The 21,108-nt window shown below is 36.9% G+C and overlaps 1 protein-coding gene across 1 annotated transcript in view; it reads right to left on the reverse strand.

The window, feature by feature from the left end:
* The window catches only part of LOC144442355 (serine/threonine-protein kinase TBK1-like), an 89,649-nt gene extending 68,948 nt beyond the window's left edge, over positions 1-20,701 (reverse strand). The window contains exons 1-2 of the mRNA XM_078131688.1: positions 20,590-20,701; positions 15,608-15,719 (exon numbers count right to left, since the gene is read on the reverse strand). The gene's annotated coding sequence lies outside the window, so the exon portion shown is untranslated. The remainder of the gene's footprint in view (positions 1-15,607; positions 15,720-20,589) is intronic.
* Between the last annotated feature and the right edge of the window lie 407 nt (positions 20,702-21,108).

Here is a 21,108-nt window from a genome sequence, read left to right on the forward strand (position 1 = left end):
TATTCATTTATAAAACATACACTAATAAACATTTAGTGTATCTGAAACCGAAACTTCCCTTTCATATCGTCGTGTTTGCAAGCATACTTTCGTTTTCGGCTTCTAAAAGACCGAAACTTTGCTATATCAATCGCCATTGAAATATACATAGGCATTTATAACGTTAACTCTTTTGAATCTTTTCATTCGAGAGATTTAATTTGTATTGTGGATTATCACTTGGTGATATTCACTGAGTACAATCACAATGTGATCTCCAAACGTTCTGACTAGCTTTCGCCTGTTAACCAAGCATCACCAGGTCAGTAAGTGAGAGAACAACAACAACAACAACACACACACACACACACATCCACATACATACATACATACATACATACATACATACATACATACATACACACATCCACATACATACATACATACATACATACATACATACATACATACATACATACATACACACACATACATACATACATACATACATACATACATACATACATACATACATACATATGCAAACATACATACATACATACATACATACATACATACATACATACATACATACATACATACACACACATACATATACATACATACATACATACACACACACATACATACATACATACATACATACATACATACATACATACATACATACATACATACGTTTATGTGTGTGTATATATATTTCTCAAAAAACAATCAGGCGAAAACGATAGCACCACTACAAAAACAAATTTCGGTTTCAATAGCAAAAGATGCCCGCCACAAATCGACGAACTTCGACCATTCGAGAATGATATGTTAAAACTCATAGAAGACATCAAATTCCGTAAAATCAATGACCCATTCCAAACCACACTTAGAAACGATGTTAGAAAAATCAAAAACTCCCACGAAATGATCATCCCAGCCGATAAAACCAGAAACCTGTACCTCCTTCAAAAAGATCAATACAACAAACTCCTTAGAGATAATATAACCAAACACTACAAACCCGCCAGCGATAGAGCCTACAACAGCATTAACGCAGAAGCAAAAAGTATAGCACAAAAACTCGATTTAGACGATAGGACTGAAATACTCGCCAAGAAAGAAGCTTTTATAACGTTAAAAGACCATAAAGACAATTTCGAACACAGTTTACCTTGCAGACTAATCAACCCCGCAAAAAGCGAGATAGGCATTATTAGCAAAAAAATACTTGACACCATCCTCCAAAACATAAGACCCATAGTCGCCGTCAACCAATGGAAAAATTCTATGTCAGTCATCGAATGGTTCAAGAACTTAGATGACAAAAACAAACACACTTTCGCCTGCTTCGACATATGCGACTTTTACCCATCCATAACCGAAAAATTGTTATTAGAATCCCTCAAATTTGCCGGCCAATACACCACCATATCAGATGAAGACAAACAAATTATCATGCACGCGCGGAAATCTCTACTCTTTGATAAAACCAAACCATGGGTAAAAAAGAATAGCAATGGATCATTTGACGTCACAATGGGAAGCAACGACGGGGCCGAAATATGCGAACTGGTCGGAATATTCATGCTACACAAATTAGCCAAAAAATACGGTAAAGAAAACATAGGTTTATATAGGGACGACGGACTAGCCGCCTTCAAGAACATCACCGGAAGTAAATCAGAAAGTATCAGAAAAGACATAACTAAAACCTTCAAAGCCATGGGGTTAAAAATAACCATACTCACCAATCTGAAAACCGTCAACTTTCTAGACATAACGCTCAACCTCAACAACGGTAAATATTACCCTTACAGGAAACCCAACGACAACCCCATGTACATACACACGCAGTCTAACCACCCACCCAGCATCATCAAGAACATATCGTCAGCCATCGGCCGTAGAATTTCCGACATATCATCCGACGAACACATCTTCAACCAGGCAGCCCCACTGTACCAAAATGCACTAAAAACCAGCGGCCACAAAGAGAACATCACGTACACCAGCACCCCGACGCAGAAAAACAAGAAAAACAGAAATAGAAACACCATCTGGTTTAACCCACCATACAGCAAAAATGTAGCCACCAATGTATGCAAACGATTCCTCAACCTAATCACAAAACATTTCCCAACAGACTCTAAGTTACACAAAATATTCAACAGAAACAATGTCAAAGTCAGTTATAGCTGCATGCCAAACATGGCTACCATAATCAAAGCGCATAACGCCACCATCTCCAACAGCGAAACTAAACCCACTCAAAAACCCTGTAATTGCAGACAGAAAGACACCTGCCCTCTGAACGGCGAATGCCAAACGGAAAACATCGTATACCAAGCCACCGTCCACGGAAAACAAACAAAAGTATATATCGGTCTAACAGAGAACAACTTCAAACAGAGATACGCCAACCACAAACAGTCATTCAAACATGAAAAACACGAAAACAGCACAGAACTATCAAAACACATTTGGAAACTGAAAAGAAACAATGAGCCTTTTTCCGTATCCTGGTCCATCAACAAGAAAGCCCAAGCATACACCAATAAAACAAAACGATGCAACCTGTGTTTAACCGAAAAACTAACTATTATTAAAGCAGACAAAAGCTCCACACTAAACAAAAGAACTGAGTTGATATCCAAATGCCGACACGAGAATAAGTTTTATTTGTCCAACTTCAATAGAGCATCTATCACCTAAACTATTAAACCCGTTAACTAACGGAACATCAAAGCCCAACATGGCACAACCCGCCAACACTTACTTGTCCGCACCCAATAACCCACACAATAACAACCAACACCTCCACACATACAACACCTACCCACCAACACAGACAATAGTGATGGTATTTCTATTGTCTACACTCTATATATACAGCACACCCAGAGAGTAGGCCTCAGAGTGTCTGATGATCGCAATATGCGTGAAACTCCGAGTTACACCCAAGAAAGAGTTCCAGTACTACCAAAACTATTACGCTCTGCCACTGCGGTATAGAGCACTGTCTTAGCAGATTGATACTCACCGAGTTATATATATATATATATATATATATATATATATATATATATATATATATATATATATATATATATATATATATATATATGTTTTGAAAATTTGAACCAAATTATATGCTATAATTTGGTTCAAATTTTCAAAACCTATATATAATTCGCTCTACTACCCGTATTGAGCACTTTTGTGGTTTTATCTACATCCAGTCAATTATATATATATATATATATATATATATATATATATATATATATATATATATATATATATATATATATATATATATATATATAAACTTTACACTGAGGTTCTGTCTATAAATAATACCGCATGAACCATACATTTTTTTAATCCCAAATATACAAAACAAAAAACTGCGAACTCGACTCGGAGCCCAATCTCTTCGAAATATTTGGGTTAGAAATTTATGGTCCATGGTATTATATGTATAGATGAGTGTTGAGATAGTAACTATGACTGCAATTCTCAGAAAATCACATCAATGTCTCGGTCACTCAACATCATCAGGTGTTTACATGGTAGACTTTATTGAACTATTTTGAACAACTGTACACATGTAAAGTATCACACAAAACATAGATAGTGTCATTAATTCGCTCAACTTGTAACGTGTGTGTAATATTACTACATACATGATCATGCGGCACTGGAGTTTTGACATGGTTTTAATGAACTCACTCTTGACGTCAGACTACGAGTGTTGAGTAGTAAAAATACGGCTTGGATCTTCATAGTTTAATGTCTCAGTAGGTTACAATAGATGTTTCAGAGCTAGCCTTTTCAAACCGAGTAATTAGTATGAATTGTGTATTCCAGAAGAATGAAGGATTATTGGCAGCTATGTCAAACAGTCGGTGTTATAACAGCGTTACATGTGTTCGCTATTCCATACTCTTTTAACTACAGACACAACAGTTACATTATCTTATTTTTAAATAGATATTACTTCTCATGGTGCTATTCGTCGCTGTCAAACCATTCTTGTTTAACGTTTGAATCATATCACAAAAGTCAGGCCTTTGTCACCATAAACCCCCTGTCCCTTCAAACTGAAAGTTGTTATTGTTTACACAGAAGGGAGGAATATCAACAGACAGGTTACTCGATGATGGCACCAACACAGAGAACCTAAATCAATAATTATTTCAGTTACCTATAAGCTTACGATTCTCTTCTGAAACTACAAGGTACATACATGTTACATACTGTAATACTATAGTTTTTTATTTAGGGAAGTGGACAATTGTAATTTGAAAATATGGGTCAAAATTTCCAGCTTGTTTGACAATGTTTTACGTTGGCAATCATACTATTGTTTGTATTTTGTTAAATAATTTGTGTTTATTGTAACATTTGATTATCTAAACAAATACGAAGAATATCTTGAAACAGATATTATACGGTACTATACTGTAATAGTGTTTGTTGTTGTACACACGGGGACACTCGTTGGTCTATTTATAGATTTGTATACTTACCTTCCAAGTCTAGCCATCGATGATTCTTACTATCGCTCTCTACGCACATTAAGGTATTTTTATCCAAAAATTCGAGGACGTTAAACCTGAACAAGACGGTACTGCTACATAGACAAGTTAATCTATACTGTGCGGACTGATATCAGACAAAACCCGGTGATGTAAACATTAACTAGAAACCTATAAACGAAACGAGAAGTTGACATTTCGGGATTTCCCATGCTATATAACGCTGCAAATGTATCAGCATTTACATATCTTTATTCTTATAACTTACAGTCCTAGGCCGTGTAGTTAAACATGTTCAATGAATACAATAATTTGTATTGTATGGTTGGTTCTGAGTACTTCTGTTCATAGGGTGTTAGAATACCCTTTTATCAACCATAATGACATACACAGAATCGAGGATATCAGAGACTGTAGACACTCATAGTATGGATGGATTTACTGTAACGAATACACATAGAGTTTGGTAGTCCGTTGGAAGTAAGATGTCCTGTCTGTGATCACTTGAACATCGAACGAAGATCTCCGTCACATAATGAATTAGTTTCTAAATTACGCCATATGAAACACGTAGTTTTAAAAAGAAAGACGCAAATGGGATTATTTTGATATATCTAATACACACAGGTACCTATGAAAAGTAGAAAAGGAAATTCCTGACCCAGCCATGAGTCATGTGTGTTTATAGGGGTTTCCCCAAATGTATACAATGCGACTAATTCAGTTAAGATGAGCGCCATCATCGGTCAATTGGTAACCTCGAGCGAATCGCGTTTGGGCGTATTACCACTCTCCATATACAGCGCCTCCTTGTGGTCATTTCTCTCCCCCCCCCCCCCACTAACGGGAAGAAATGTCCGCAAGGGACCCCTGCATATGGAGAGTGGGATGTTACGTTATCATGGTTATACGTTGTTTGAACATATAAGTCTCTCTAACGTCTATGGTTTGAAATAGAGATGAAAAAAAGAGTCATTAGCACAACTCAACTTATAATGTTCAGTAGTGCTATAGGCATGGCAAAGTGTCTGTCTGTATGTCTGGATGTCTGTCTGGATATGTGTGTGTGTAAACATCGTAAAGTAAAAAACAACTGGACCGATTGCCATGATATTTGGTGGGTGTATTACCTTGGGTGTCTAGTTGGGAAATCAAAATGATCTTACCACCGGTTATGATTTGGGTAAAAAAATGTGATTTTTGGTCCAAAAACTTACATTCCAAAACTACTGATCGCAGATTGATCTGAAATTTGGTTGAAACGTGTTTATCAGTGATGTGCAAATTAGGGCTAAAAATGTGTCTTTGGTCAGAAATCTATAATTCCAAAATTATTGAGCAGATTGAGTTTGAATATGATGGGAACGTTCTCAGTGGAGTATATATTTAGAATTGTTCATGACTTGATCCTATCAGTGATATGCAAATTAGGTCTAAAATGTGTCTTTTTGTCAAAAACATATAGTTTCAAAAGTACTGAGCAGATTAGGCTGAAATTTCCTGGGGGATGCATCTGGAGATGTGTAGATGAAGCTGTATTCATAATGTGATGATCCCATCAGCGGTATGCAAATTAGGTCTAAAAATCTCAATTTTGGTCAAAACCTTTTATCTTGAAACTGCATAGTGAATGGGTTGAAACTGGGTGGGGATGTTTCTGGAGGTATTATTCTGCAGTTATTGTTGAAAGCATTTCGACACAATTAGCCCTAGCAACCATGACCACACCCTTAGCAACAGTGAAATGATGCATACTAAAAAGATAACAACAGAAATGGGTAGGTAAGTAACTTAAAATTCAAAAAATGTATGCAAATATGCCTAGCAACAGGACCATGTCCATAGCAACAGCTAAATTATAAATGACACGTCACACCAAACAAGAATAATATCATTAACACGCATGTCACAGAGTGATGACATATTAGTAAAGTTTATTGGTCCGGGGGGTCAGTGACATTAGGTTGACTGGTCAGAGTTATTGACAAGATATGGAAATCAGAAACATGCATATTTACTTGCATATAGTTTCAGTTAAGTAGTAAATTGACATAATATATGTTTCGACAGATGGCTGGAAAGTGGGTAAACAACTTGTGATTACATTTGTATACTAGTATACTATGAAGTACACCTGGTGACAATCATATGATCATCAAATTATGTATGGCAACCGAGTTGTTTTGACACTAGTATAAACGGGACAATATTTGACAGTTTTGTGAGCTGAAGTCCAGATTCCGATCGATGATCTATGATCTATGATCGAACCTACAACATTGCTGTAGTATGCTGTTGGATCCCAATGTTGCATTGGGGAAGTTCTGAATTATGTTACTGTATTGCTAGAACACTCAACGTTTTGCCGGGACTGTGAAAACTACATTGTGTGGAACTGCGCATTCCATCAGTGAACAGCGTCGTCTACGATTTGTGCGTGTTACGGTATACACATTGTGTTCCAACTCTGTGCTTCAATACCAGACAAAAGAGACTTTACATTAAACATTGTGAGTAGTTTTATTTGCCAAAACCAGCCATCATTAATTTTCAAGTGTACTCTAAGTTTATAAATTTAAGCATATTCTTCCCTTACAAGCAATTTCGATTGACAAAGTGTTTTTGTTTTTTATAAATTAGACCAGTTCAAGTTTAAACCTGTGACATTTGTGTGTTCTTTCCCGCTACACAAACTTTAATATTAGCTCCAGTAGAGGACTGCTAATGTCAAATGTCAAACAATGTGTCAACATTATGACAGATAAAGGGTAGAAGGTGTGAATTGGGTTGACCTTTGTAGTTCAAATAAAACCAGTCCAGCAAAGTCAGAAATCATATGCCTGAACATGGAAGTATAGAAGGGGAGCCTCCACAGTCTGAAGAATGAAATGCAAGAGTACGACCCGGCCCAAAATAGTTTGCCAAAATTACGAGGAGAACTTAATTACGGAGAAAAATAGTTGTGGCGAGTAGTATTAAAAATAAGTCATACTACTGTACCATGAATGGAGTAGTGACTGCACAGTAAGGGTTTAAATGAAGGGCACAACTGTTACCTTTCAAAAGAAACGGTAAACATTTAAAAAAAAAAACGAATTTTACACAGATCTTCATATGAGCTACACTATAAGAAACGTCTCGTTGTTCAGCCATATCAGGGCTTGTGAATGTTGTATGGCTTATTTGTTTCACCGTGAACACTGCATGTTGTGTGTGTCCCCATCCGGATGTGTACACGTTTATCTCAGTATTATCATTACCTAGCCTGGCAAGGGGTGAGACAGTGAGTACTTTATCATATGCAATAAAGAACGGAAGATAGAGCCAAATACAGACGTGAGAATAATCATCCTACAGTAATTCATAACTCGGAGTCTCATGTTTTCAAATTCATTACAGCAAGAATTGTGTAATAAACGTTAGACAAAAATCAACTGTGTAATAAACGTAGACAAAAATTACTTATCTTAGGAAAATTAGCTTTGCCACACATCTTGTTCTGCACTAGCTCTGGAAATATGTGCCCCGTTCACTCCGACACGTCTTCATGGAGTTGAAATACGAAGACGTGTCGGAGTGAACGGAGCGCATATTACCACAGCTAGTTCTGCACAATTAATTTCAATTCAATGTCCATACCTGTATATGTAGGATCAAATTCACCAACATAATTTGACATCTCCGTGTCACCAGTCACACAGTACTATCATGAAGCTGAATTACAAGTAATTTCGCTTGCGAAACGATATTATATTGTTGCGTAATCAGAATCGAACAAAGGTAAAGTTCACTCTGGGGTCAAAGTGTACATTGCCAAAACCAAGTCAAAACCATTAATACGGTTAATACAGCTAAGACTAAGAATAGATTTGCTCTCAGAAACATTGTTGAAAAAAATCTTGAATATCGATCACATCTTAACATGACGCTTTAAATAATAAGACCATCAGTTCGCACGTATACGACATTAGATACATGCCGTAAGAAGGGTACACACATTTTATAACAATATCTGGGAATTCCCCTGATCGCCGAATGATCTACACATGCGCGTTGATTTAGCATTCATTGGCTCGCACCCTTATTTCTACGTCATGCGTGGTTTAGTAACTTTTGTCTGCCAATAAAACAAATGACTTAGATACACACCAATTAAAGAGTTGTGTAACTGACCAATAAGTAAGTTTTAATAAACAGTTTTCACTTCATCAGAGTTTAATCAGGTCATGATATTATGTTTTTACCAAATAAGGTAATTATGCAACAACCTCCACAAAACAGTCAATTTGAATTAAATTTTTTGGAGCAAACAGTGACAGAAAGTTACATAGTTTGTTAGTGTCTGGTTATGAAATGGTCAATGTGTCGTAGATCGTTGATTTGCGCATGTGTGAGTCATTACCTCATAATTGACAATTATGAGTCATATAACATGTGAGACTTCAGACTAAGTCCCATTGAATGACTGATAGCGGCAGGGTCCTGATCCAGATTGACATACTGTAATAATAGTAGTTGTATTACGTACAAAATTAATGTAAGATTCTAGCTAGATTAGATATATTCATCGTATGTTATGATTTCATTGACATGATTTCAGTGTTAGCATGATACGTTTGTCGTAAGGCTAAAGAGAAAAATAGCATTATAGCAAAAAAATTCTAGGCCTAATTTCATTGAAAGTTGTTTTCACCTGTTCCAGCAAGAACAAATCACTGAAATTTGGTGGTCTAGAGTCACTATATTGAATCAAATTCCAATGATAAAACAGATATAATTATGAAAACCAACACAAACTGTAACCTGAGTTATGTTAAAATATTGATGTATGTATGTTTTCTTACCGTATTTCAAGACATACAAAACCAGTTAGGGTCATATTAGCCAGCAATTTCAAATTCATCAGAACAAGACTTCATTCGCATGCCAATAGTAAAAGAATCGTATTCTATGTGATGGTACGATTTGGCTCGATTTAAGAATTGCGCACTTTAGAACCTCATGACCTGTATGAGTCATTGGCCACTCGTCAAAGACACAAATAGACATACTCTAGAGTTTAAATATGATGTGAACGTCAGTACTTTGATAAACCAAATATGGTTCTTTGTGCAATGTCTTCCCCTCCCCTCCGCTACTGTGTAATACCTAAAACGGAACTACGTATATAATTATCAAAATCTCAGTACCTTTACCATACAAAAGTGCTACCCGAACGTTTTGAGTGACGGTTCATACATTCAACGATAATATACTCATGTATGCTAATTGGTCCAACGCAGCGTACACTTTCCGGACATTCTAGATCTGTGTACATGTATGATTGTGTCAGAGCTATTGTCCACAAGTGTGAGGTGTGACCTTATGGTCAGTTAACGGCGATGCATTGACTGTATATAATTGCAAATACATGTTGATATCATAATTATACTCATCTTTCTCCATTCTGTTATAAATCGACCAGAGAATTATCTCATTAACTTGAATTAAATCCCACATCGCCTTCCTTTACTAAAACTTGGATATACTAGTTGGCCTGATTTTGCCAAAATATAAAATAAACAACCACATACCAAATATTGCTTGAAAGTGAAAAGTGTCCTTTCGTTAATGAGTGAGTCCTCACATGCCAAGCCTTTCATCCCTCTACTAATGCTTATTTAACATACAATGGTATTTATATGTGGCACTCTTGGCATGACCATGTCATCAACCGTCAAGGACGTTCACATCGTCAACCTTAATGTGTATCTCTGTAAGACTGGCAAAGATGGTTAATTTTCATTTTGTTAATTTAAAATAAAAATCAGCGAGCTTATAAATAAGCTGTCGAATAATCGAAATCTCGTGTGGTTATGAAGTCTCGCGTGACTGCGAATAAACAAGTTTATTATAAAAAAAAATTTCCCCTGTACATGTAGAAGTGATCGTTCTTAAAGTTTAGTACAAACTGTCACCCTAACTGTGAGAAAGGAGTGTGGTTGATTAACTATCAAGATGCGTGATTTGAACATTATGTGTTTTTATTACAGGGAAGAAATTACAATTCAGCAAACCACGGTAACGAAGGAAGTTGAGTCTCCATAATTATAATGTAGTATGTGATGAATGACCGATCGGTTTATCGTGTATCTTTGGCACAATGATCGATTGATGGTTGAATGGGTGTAGCAGAGTGCTTGGTTACTTGACGGCTAATATAAAAGGTTCGACGGTTGATCGATTGATGATTGGTTGATTGATTGATTGATTGATTGATTGATTGATTGATTGATTGATTGATTGATTGATTGATTGATTGATTGATTGATTGATTGATTGATTAGTGAGTGAGTGAGTGAGTGGGTGATCGATCGATCGACTGATTGAGAGTGATTAATTGATTGATTGATTGATTGATTGATTGATCGATTGGTTGCGTGAGTGAGCGAGTGAGTGAGTGAATGAGTAAGTGATCGATCTATCGAATAGTTTGTTTATCGATCGAATTATTGATCGATTTGATTGCTTAAGTAAATATAAATTCTTTCTACTCTGTGTACAACATTAATCTAGTTAGAGGTAGGGATACTTATTTCAACAATGTGGGGAGGTAAAATTAACATAAATTGACGCATAAGGCTGTGATCAGAATTTACGGCGGGGGGGGGGGGGGGCTGGGGAGAAATTGGGGGTCAAGAAAGAAATTGAGGGTTCAAAGGGGGTGGGGCAAAATATTTTGCTCATTATTTGAACCAAATTAAACCTGCGGAGTGGTCGTTTACCGAGTAAGTTAAAAAGTTTCTCACGTTGGGCCATGCGAAATGTATTTGTGTTTGCCTTCCCCTGTCTGTCTGTCTGTCTGTCTGTCTGTCTGTCTGTCTGCCCCCCCCTCTCTCTCTCTCTCTCCCCCCCCTCTCTCTCTCTCTCTCTCTCTCTCTCTCTCTCTCTCTCTCTCTCTCTCTCTCTCTCTCTCTCTCTCTCTCTCTCTCTCTCTCTCTCTCTCATCTTTCCATGATAACCATAAATTCTAAAAAGAAATGCATACTTCCTGTTACTGTGTTTAATGACGCGATTAAAATTGGGTATTGAAGATAATTTTCAAGTACTCTATGGCTTTCGATAATGTGTATGGTTTGAAATGTTGTGCCACTAAATGGCCTCCTACATGTCCTTATTTTTTTTAAGTGCTTAACGTGGGAGGTGGTGGTGTCCCCTCCCACACCATCATGGGGGGTGCTTTTTCTGCCCCGAATCAAGATTGAAAGATAAAACCCTGCTGACTAAGCATCTCCAGGTACAGCCCAATGTGAGACTTTTTTCACAAAACCCACATATATTTGTAAAGAAATCTTATGTATGGATGCTGAAGTTGATTTCCTCTGTTATTTTAATGTATTGTAACACGCTGTACGACTCTAAAGTAGAGGGGGAAGGTGTACTAATTACACATTAAAATATGTGTAGCCGGGGGGGGGGGGGGCTACGAAAATTCGTGGGTTTATTTCGGGGGGGGGGGTTACATTTTTGAGAGCGCGAAGGGGGGGGGGCTGCAAAATTTTGTTGACCAAAATAATTCCTCCCCATTACTTAAGAGTTACAAGGACAGGGTGACAATAGACATAAACTTTAGAAGAATACATGAAATGGTCTACTTATTTGGGATGTTTACAGTCTGAGGGCGATTTCAAGTGTACATGTTGAACTGTGTAAAGAACAGTACTGGCAAACCCGATGCTATAGCAACAGGACATGAAAACATCTTGATGTGTGTTAATCTACACCAAATTATACGAACTTTAACATCGATGATGCTATCTGGATCATTTCCAATTATATTCATGCAGTGACATAAAGTTTAACGATAATGCCATACGTTCAATCTACTTTTGGTTGGTTATTGGGTTATGTGCGTCGAAGTCTTAAGTTTATATAAAGAATCCAGAATCGTTGGTTTTAAATCGATGTATGGGGAGTGACTAGCTCATAAGCAGCAACAGGTGGTTGCTCTCAAGGAAACTACATCGATATATGTGAAAACATGTACTATTCTTAACTTTTAATTTATTACAAATGGTAATTGTATCAAGATAACTCTATATTTTCTGAACTACTTCCTCTTCGTGAAAGCTAGACTGACAGATCAACCGTTGTGGGCGCGGTCTAATCTCCATTACCCCAAACAGGTTGATTAAGCCAGGCCCGATGACGTCATTTGTACGTGGTACCCTAAACACAAAAGATTTGTTTGACAAGAGAGGTTGTTCACTGTCTTTTGTATGTTAGGATGAACCACTATATCCCACGTGTCAGTCATACACGTCATAACCGCAAAATAGGTGGCACTCCATTCCTAAGTACGCTGGAAATTTGAAGTAAATAACACCCAGCAGTTGCAACTGATAGAGATCTATAAGGTTGAAATATAAATCTATGTGTACAAGTAGACTACTGTGACATGTCAACAGTATTAATATCCTATACACATAGATACTTCTTACTTCATAATACATGTCTACCATAAACGAATCAGTCAATGTCGCCAGTCTGTCTGTCTGTCTGTCTGTCTGTCTGTCTGTCTGTCTCTGTCTGTCTGTGTCTATGTCTATGTCTCTGTCTCTCACTCACACACACACATACACACACACACTCTCTCTCTCTCTCTCTCTCTCTCTCTCTCTCTCTCTCTCTCTCTCTCTCTCTCTCTCTCTCACTCTCTCCATGTAGAGTCAAAGAGACAAATTCTTCCTGCTGGTGGAAACAATCGTAGCACGTATAGTTATTAGACAGGATGACATACTTGTGACGTAAATCAGTGCAAAGATATGCAGTCATGCCCAGGATGTGTATGGGATGTATTTCATTGCTTGATTTTGATTTAGAAACTGGGCGTTCCTGTAACATTAGTCAAAGTGAGTAGATCTAGAATATAGAAATACTAGTGGATAACTGAAATAATCATACTGGATACAAAGCGAACGCAAAAAATAAACATTTGGAAATTGTGATTTAGCCATTTAGCTATTGGTTCACATATTGATTCGCATTTGGATTCTACGAATATATAGTCTATGAGATTATTGTAGTGACAAGGTTTAGGGCTTCGATGTTACCCGAGTCACGTGTCTCACATTTGGGTAAAATGTCATTTTAGAGGACTATTGGCCATGGTCTATTTAATTCACAATTCACATTTGGTCCGAATTTATGTAACAGTTCTTTATGAAAAGAGTGCTTCGACTCGATTCAAAATGTCAATAATATGCTCTCACCAATAGTAACTAGTGTTACGTTACGATTTGTTTTATAAACATTACTACCATGTACTATAAGTACCTCATTACAATTTGTGGGATTGTATCGTAGTCTCCCATTCTTAATGGTTAAATACAGGATATTTTATTTGTCGTCACAGCATCGGAAGTCCTCAGTATTGGCTGTCGCTCTTACTTTCGATGTTGCACTCGCGTCAAAGGTTAGAATCTACCCTGTTCGGTTAATTTGACTGGACTGTTTCAATCATTGTGCACAATGCAGTCAAATTCAGCCAATGTAATAGGTCTAAAAGTATTCTTGCACTGCGATATTCTAGCCAACACTATTACAACACATACAAGATTTAGTTTATGTCGCAAATGTGTTTGCCTTTCTTATTCTTTGAAGTTGTTGTTATTACAAGCTGTTTGTTAATATAGATTAGTACTCTCATGAGATTTCGTTTCGTTGATTATCATTTCACACACGACGACCTCAAGTAGTTTTCTTTATGGTGATGTCATCTCTGCAAGCATGATACAAATGACAATTTGAAAATGACACAAGAAATAAGAATCAATAACGATTCTGTTTCCACAGGGATGTTTTAGGAAAAAGAAACCCACTTTACGGATTCGATACTACGTGCGTAAATCCTCACACGCTGCAGACTTGATACTAAGACGTCGATGGACTCACAATCCTACTACATTACACTCTAAAGACAACATGCCACTTTGCAATAATTGAATAGCCTAGTTTCGATTTCAGTTTCGATAGTAGGACTTGTACCGTCAGCTACCAATGGGCAACGATCAGAGAGCAAACATTATAATCGTACATATTGGTTTCCAAGGAGACCCACACTTTATTCATACGTAATATGCTGGTTGTACTATATATACAGTATGTGGTATGGTCAACGTTAGTGGGAAAATGATTACTGTAAGTTTCTGCGTCTGTTGGGATTCATAACTTTGATGTAACATTAATTATAATACAAGCTCAATACACTCAGGAACCAATTCCTTTCCATTATAGCAGTCCTAGCGCCATATTAATCTTTACATTGTATTACTTGTTCAGTATACATGAGATATAAGTTGAGATATAAGTTTTTGACCAAAATTCATATTTTTACACCTAATTTGCATATCACGGATGAGATCATTATAAGCTTATATTTTCTTCATCTATACACCCTCAAATGCATCCCCATTAAATATTAGCCCAATCTGCTCAGTAGTTTTGGAATTAAAGATTTTTGACCAAAGGGACACATTTTTAGCCCTAATTTCCATATTGTGTATGGAATCATCATGTCATGAACAGCACTTAATTTACACACCCAAATTACACACATTTAACGTTCCCACCAAATTTCAGACCAATCTGCCCAGTAGTTTTTAAGCTTAAGTTTTTTGACCAAAATTGACATTTTTGACCTCAATCATATACATGTGATGAGATCATTTTCATTTAAACAATTTTCATATACATGCCCTACGTAATATCCCCATCAAATATAAAGCCAATCGGTCTAACGGTTTTTGACTCCAAGTCGTTTACACACACACACACACACACACACACACACACACACACACACACACACACACACACACACACACACACACACACATTTCACTATGGCTACAGCACTACTGAACCGCATTTCAATTGTGCTAAAACTGTTCTTCATATCTGTATGATGGGAAGAAACCAATAACACAGAGACCATTTGGAAAACACAAAACTACCTGACCTAGACAAATACAACTGAAAAAAATACAGCTCGATATCATATAGGACTTCATATACATATCCGGGTGCACTGAACTTACTTCTTTTCTGAAGTTAATTCCAAATTCTTTCCGCCATGGTGAAGTTCCCATCAACGGGTACGGTGTTACGACTTATTAACCAAGATTTGTGAAAACAGCATCTACATCACTTCTGTAAGAGAAAAGAACAACACAAAACATGTTAGATTGATGTAAATGTGAATCTTGACTCACTTGGACAATATATACCTACCAATGAAAAGTATCTCTCGAAGACACTATAAGTCACGATGACGTGATAAAATACCAGGAAACTGTGACCGATGGCGTGATTTATAAAAAAACACCTGGGTCAAACCTACCAAAGCTACTTGCCACTTAACTATACAATGTACCTGTCACACCTCGCCCATACCACTGAATGCCATTTCTTCAGTTATATGCTACAAAAGCTCACTACGTGCCAAAATATCTGTAACACAAACTGAATTATGTAACTACATTTGTAATTCAGAATACTCAAATTAGCCAGTCAGTTTGTCCATGGAGATAAAACTTGAATTCTTTTAACTCACTTAAATATTTACACCTGTAACTGACCTTGACTTGTTCAGACAAGATTTTTTAACGAAGGCTGAGATGAAATAAGTCTATAAAGAAGTGATCAAGGTATAGCTACTTACACAAACGTCTGACAGCTACCAACAATGTAACAATTGTGTTCAGGCTAAATGTAACAAATATTTCTTTCTTTCTTTTTTCAACGTAATATCTAGTTCAGGGACAGTCAGCTAGACACACAAATCGTACTCCGACATATAGCACAGTGCAGTGGTGATAGAAACGAGTTGTTTGAACCACAACATTGTCTACATTTCTATGACAACAAACAGACATTACGTTAGTTAAACGGAATTTGTTAAACCACAATAAAAACCTTCATACTAAGCATTACACGGGTATACCCGACAGGACTAGGTACGCCGGATGGGTAAGCAACCTTTGTACAGAAACTAGACTGTCGACAGTCGCTCGCGCCTTTTTTTCCTACGTTTTATCTAAACTCCGATCCGGCGCAACACTAGTATAATCGCAAACTGATATTGAGGGCCGAAGGCCCGAGCAGTCGATATCAGTTTGCGATTAGACTAGTGTTGCGCCGGATCGGAGTTTAGATAAAACGGAGGAAAAAAAGGCGCGAGCGACTGTCGATAGTCTATACAGAAACTTGCAGTTTTGTTTCTCTTCTTGTAATGTTCATAAGGTTATTGCTAAAAGATAACATTACCATTATTGTATTTCATTTAATGTGATAATCTCATAGACATCTAAGGCCAAATCAAATTAATAGTGTGTTTCAGATAACCCGACCGACCCTAAACATGCTAAAAAGGTACCAGACTTAAACTGAATGCCTCACTAATTATGCAAATAACTAATAAAACTAAGAAAACTATGGTAACAGGCTTTTTTTGACAAGCGTGCTTTCTTAGGTTAATGTATATGCCAAATTATACGGAATTTGAAGAGTGCATGATACTGCTTAATTACTGAATATCGTTCATGATTATTCAAAATACTCATTAAAGGTAAAAGTTGTAGCAACAAACTTCATAGGACAGGTGATGGTTGATATTTGTACAGACAGACAGACAGACAGACAGACAGACACACACACACACACACACACACACACACACACACACACACACAGACGGCAGGACGCATGACAGGCACACAGACAGACATTCCCCTTTTAATACCTCCCGTACACATGTGAAACAAAATACAAGGGTGCACTGTGGGGGTGGGTATATACCCCCAGAAACTTTTGAAATTCAAGAACGCATAAAATGTTAGGGGTACACCATTTGATTTCTGGAGGGGGCTGGAGGATTTTCGAAAAAAAAATGTCGCCGGTCAAAAGCAGGAAGACAAAATTTGCTGACCAACACTTTCAATTTATTACTTCTATTTACAGTGTACACATTCGTGCCTTTGCTTCGTCTGTGGTCACTTTTTTTAATACATCGAATTCCAGAAAAATCTTATCGTGGGGTCGAAGTGATTTTTAAGAATTTAAAGTAAAATAAAAATAAAATTCTGACCTACCTACCCTATTTCCTGCAGCTGAAATCATGTTATTGGAAACACTTAAAAAAAACAAATTGCCTAGAGGTTTACGGTGGAATAAATTTCAAAACGTTCCACCTCACAAATTTACACCAAGAGAAGGAGGTATAACTAATACAGTCGAATATTGTGTCGTAGATCGGGAATATTTTGATAGGAAACCAATAAATATATATTCTGCATGATCATTCATTATCAAATTGGAATAAATGAACAAGAATAGCATTGCTTCTTTGGTAACGCATTTAGGCACTGGCCATATAGTCTCTACTATCTCTAATGACACCCTATGTTATTAAACAACTTGAAATATGGGATGATTGATATGGCATATAGCATTCCATGTATATCAAATTATGCCTAATTTAATAGGCAGTTTTCATCAATTTGTACCCCTTTTTCTCTCTCTCGACCTTTGGCGTGTATACTATTAATTTTGCCACTTTGTTTTGTTTTGTTTTGTTTTGTTTTAATCAATGAAAATAAACCACGTACATGTACAGGTAAATCAACAAAGTCATAACGAGAAACTCATATAGTTTATAAACGTTAAACACTGGTAAGACAGATTTCTCAAATACTTAATATAAAGTTGGAAATGTGCACTTTATGTTTTGATACTCGGCTGTGTGAAAAAATTCAAGTACATGTCAATACATATGCCCCCCCCCCCTCTATTGTTAATGTCGTTATCACGTCTGTTCGGTATATGGAGTTGCAATAATGACTTCGAGTGATCGCTTGTCACTTCTTAATGAAACAGATAAAACCTATATGCAATTTACAATTGAAACAATATCGATCCGATTCACCGGTAAACGATGATGAGAACCTAGAGGAAGTCTCAATTATCTGTATGGTAATTTCATTGTGTATGTACTTATAAGTGTATTTGTTTGGAATCTATGAATACCAACACTTGCGCGTATCTTGTGAAGATGGATTTATTGTTTAATAAAGATCATAGGATTAATTCAATTCTTAATTTGATTACAAAGCAGATGAAGTCATTGACGTTATTATCTTTCCTAATTCAATTTGTAGCGGGAAAAACAACTTTGTATCAACCGATCGATGGTAGATTCATTAGGCATTTCAAAATTGCAAAATAAGAAACTTCGATATTTTCCAGACAACATTTGTAATTGAGACGTAATTGGTGTAATATGAGTATCCATAGATCGTCAGATGTTCAATCCACTGTTGCAAAATTATCTGCTGGTTTTACAATTATAGTAAAACTAAATTGTTGATCACAATGTTAAAACCTTTTAATATCATCAATACATATATCATAACATGATTTATGAACTGATAGCGTGTCTATCTAATTAAAATACGATTTGTTACAATTAAAAAAACAACATCGATCTGGAATGATGTTTCCTGTGTTAAGTTATTATGAGGGTGGCATAGTATGACAGACCTTACATATTGACGATAAATTCGATATGGTCAAATATAACTGAGATACAGTCATGCCTGGTATTTTTTGTTTTAAAAGTTCTAAACGTAAAACAACACTAGATTCCTCCTACAGGTATTTCCCTCAAGTCACGTTACATAGTTAAAATAACACGAAATATGAAGTACTTGAACACTACATTCCAGAGTCTGTGAAATTGGCGGCAGGGGGTTTGGTCTCACACGTAGCACAGAAAATGTACTTTTGTGAACGACAATGTGAGCATTTTGTTCATATTGTATTATTATAATATTGTACCAAAATGTGAATGAGAGAGACAGAGAGAGAATGTGACTCAGACAGAGCGAGACGTGCCAGAGACAGACAGGCAGACAGACAGACAGACAGACAGACAGACAGACAGACAGACAGACAGACAGACAGACAGACAGACAGGCAGGCAGGCAGGCAGGCAGGCAGGCAGGCAGGCAGACAGACAGACAGACAGACAGACAGACAGACAGACAGACAGACAGACAGACAGACAGACAGACAGATAGATAGATAGATAGATAGATAGACACGGAGGGAGTATGAGAGAGAGAGCCTTAGAGAAAGGAAATGGTTAACTACTAAATTTAATTGGATACTATAGATTGACTGAAACTGTGACCCTAAACACAGTGCCCTAGAGAAGTACTAGTAGTTAGTTCGGTAAACACCATGTTGTTTTAAAATACAATAGTAGTTAGTACGAAAACTGAGGGTACATATTCGAGGTTCAGTTCCGAGAGAGACATTATAAATTACACTGAACAATTAAATCGTTGCGTGACCAAACTTCGTAGTATGGAAACGTCGCCTTCACTTCTAACTTAGCCTGCCAATGTAATTATATTGTACTGTCCTACACATTCGAACTTTAATTCAGTCTGATCTCTGACCACCAAACAGGTCTGGTGTAGTACGACTACGTGGCAATTAGTGCCAACACGACATATTGTATTCCGAACTACAGAACATACATTCTTGACAAGACAAATCATATACCAAATACATATTAAGGTAACGTTCTCTCTTCTTTCTGCCAAAAAGTCATAAATACATGGTACCAGTCTTATATACACACCTACACAAAACAATGCTTTATGCGTAGGATGTGGGGAAACTGACCCCTGGAATCGGGGCGTCTCTTGACTCTTACTAGTATTAGTTGCCTTTTATACAAGGGTTTGCAGGAACTCCAGTACCACTTCCTCACCCTAAACACTCTTTATAAAGCATACATTTGAAATAATTATTTGAAAAAAGCAACATGAAGGTTCAAAGTGATCCAGACTGTACAGTGCATGTAGGTGAATGCCAGTGCGTCGCTAGCCGCCATTATATGACCCCGGAATCCATAGTATGTTATTTGCATGATGTCATGACTCATACAAAACATCGTGCAAAATTCAAATGTTATAGTTATAGTTATACCATGTTGACAGTGGCTTTTCCATACCTTTTACAATTGGCAGTAGAACTCTCTTCACACTCGATCATTTCAAACCTGCTTGGTAATACACTGATATCGAACGCTTGCTTCCATGCTTTTACGGAATACGTTGTACTAGTATTAACGCTTGTATAAACATGAATGAGTCTATTTTTAGAACTCTGGAAAACCCCAACCTCACTTTGAACCCTTAATTACTTATTAACTAGTATCTCGTTATTGACCTAAGATGTGAAAACAAACAAGGCCAAATACCTAACACTGCCAAGTCCATTGTAAGGTAAAGGGTGAAATTTCCGATCATCAGCAACTACATGATTTCAAGAGTTGTGATAAAACAATCGGTCAGCAATTAAACCTAAAATGCATAAAATGGTACTCGGGTCATCCAGGGATAGAGTACAGTGTTGTCGTTTTGACCCAGTGTTGACATGAATATTTCTCTGATAGAATCTGGAACTAGTTATCGCGAACAGTGTTTATAGTATACATGTAAGATAGTATTACACAGAGCATGGATGTATT

This window comes from Glandiceps talaboti, chromosome 1 (genome assembly GCF_964340395.1).
Source record: "Glandiceps talaboti chromosome 1, keGlaTala1.1, whole genome shotgun sequence".
NCBI lineage: Eukaryota > Metazoa > Hemichordata > Enteropneusta > Spengelidae > Glandiceps > Glandiceps talaboti.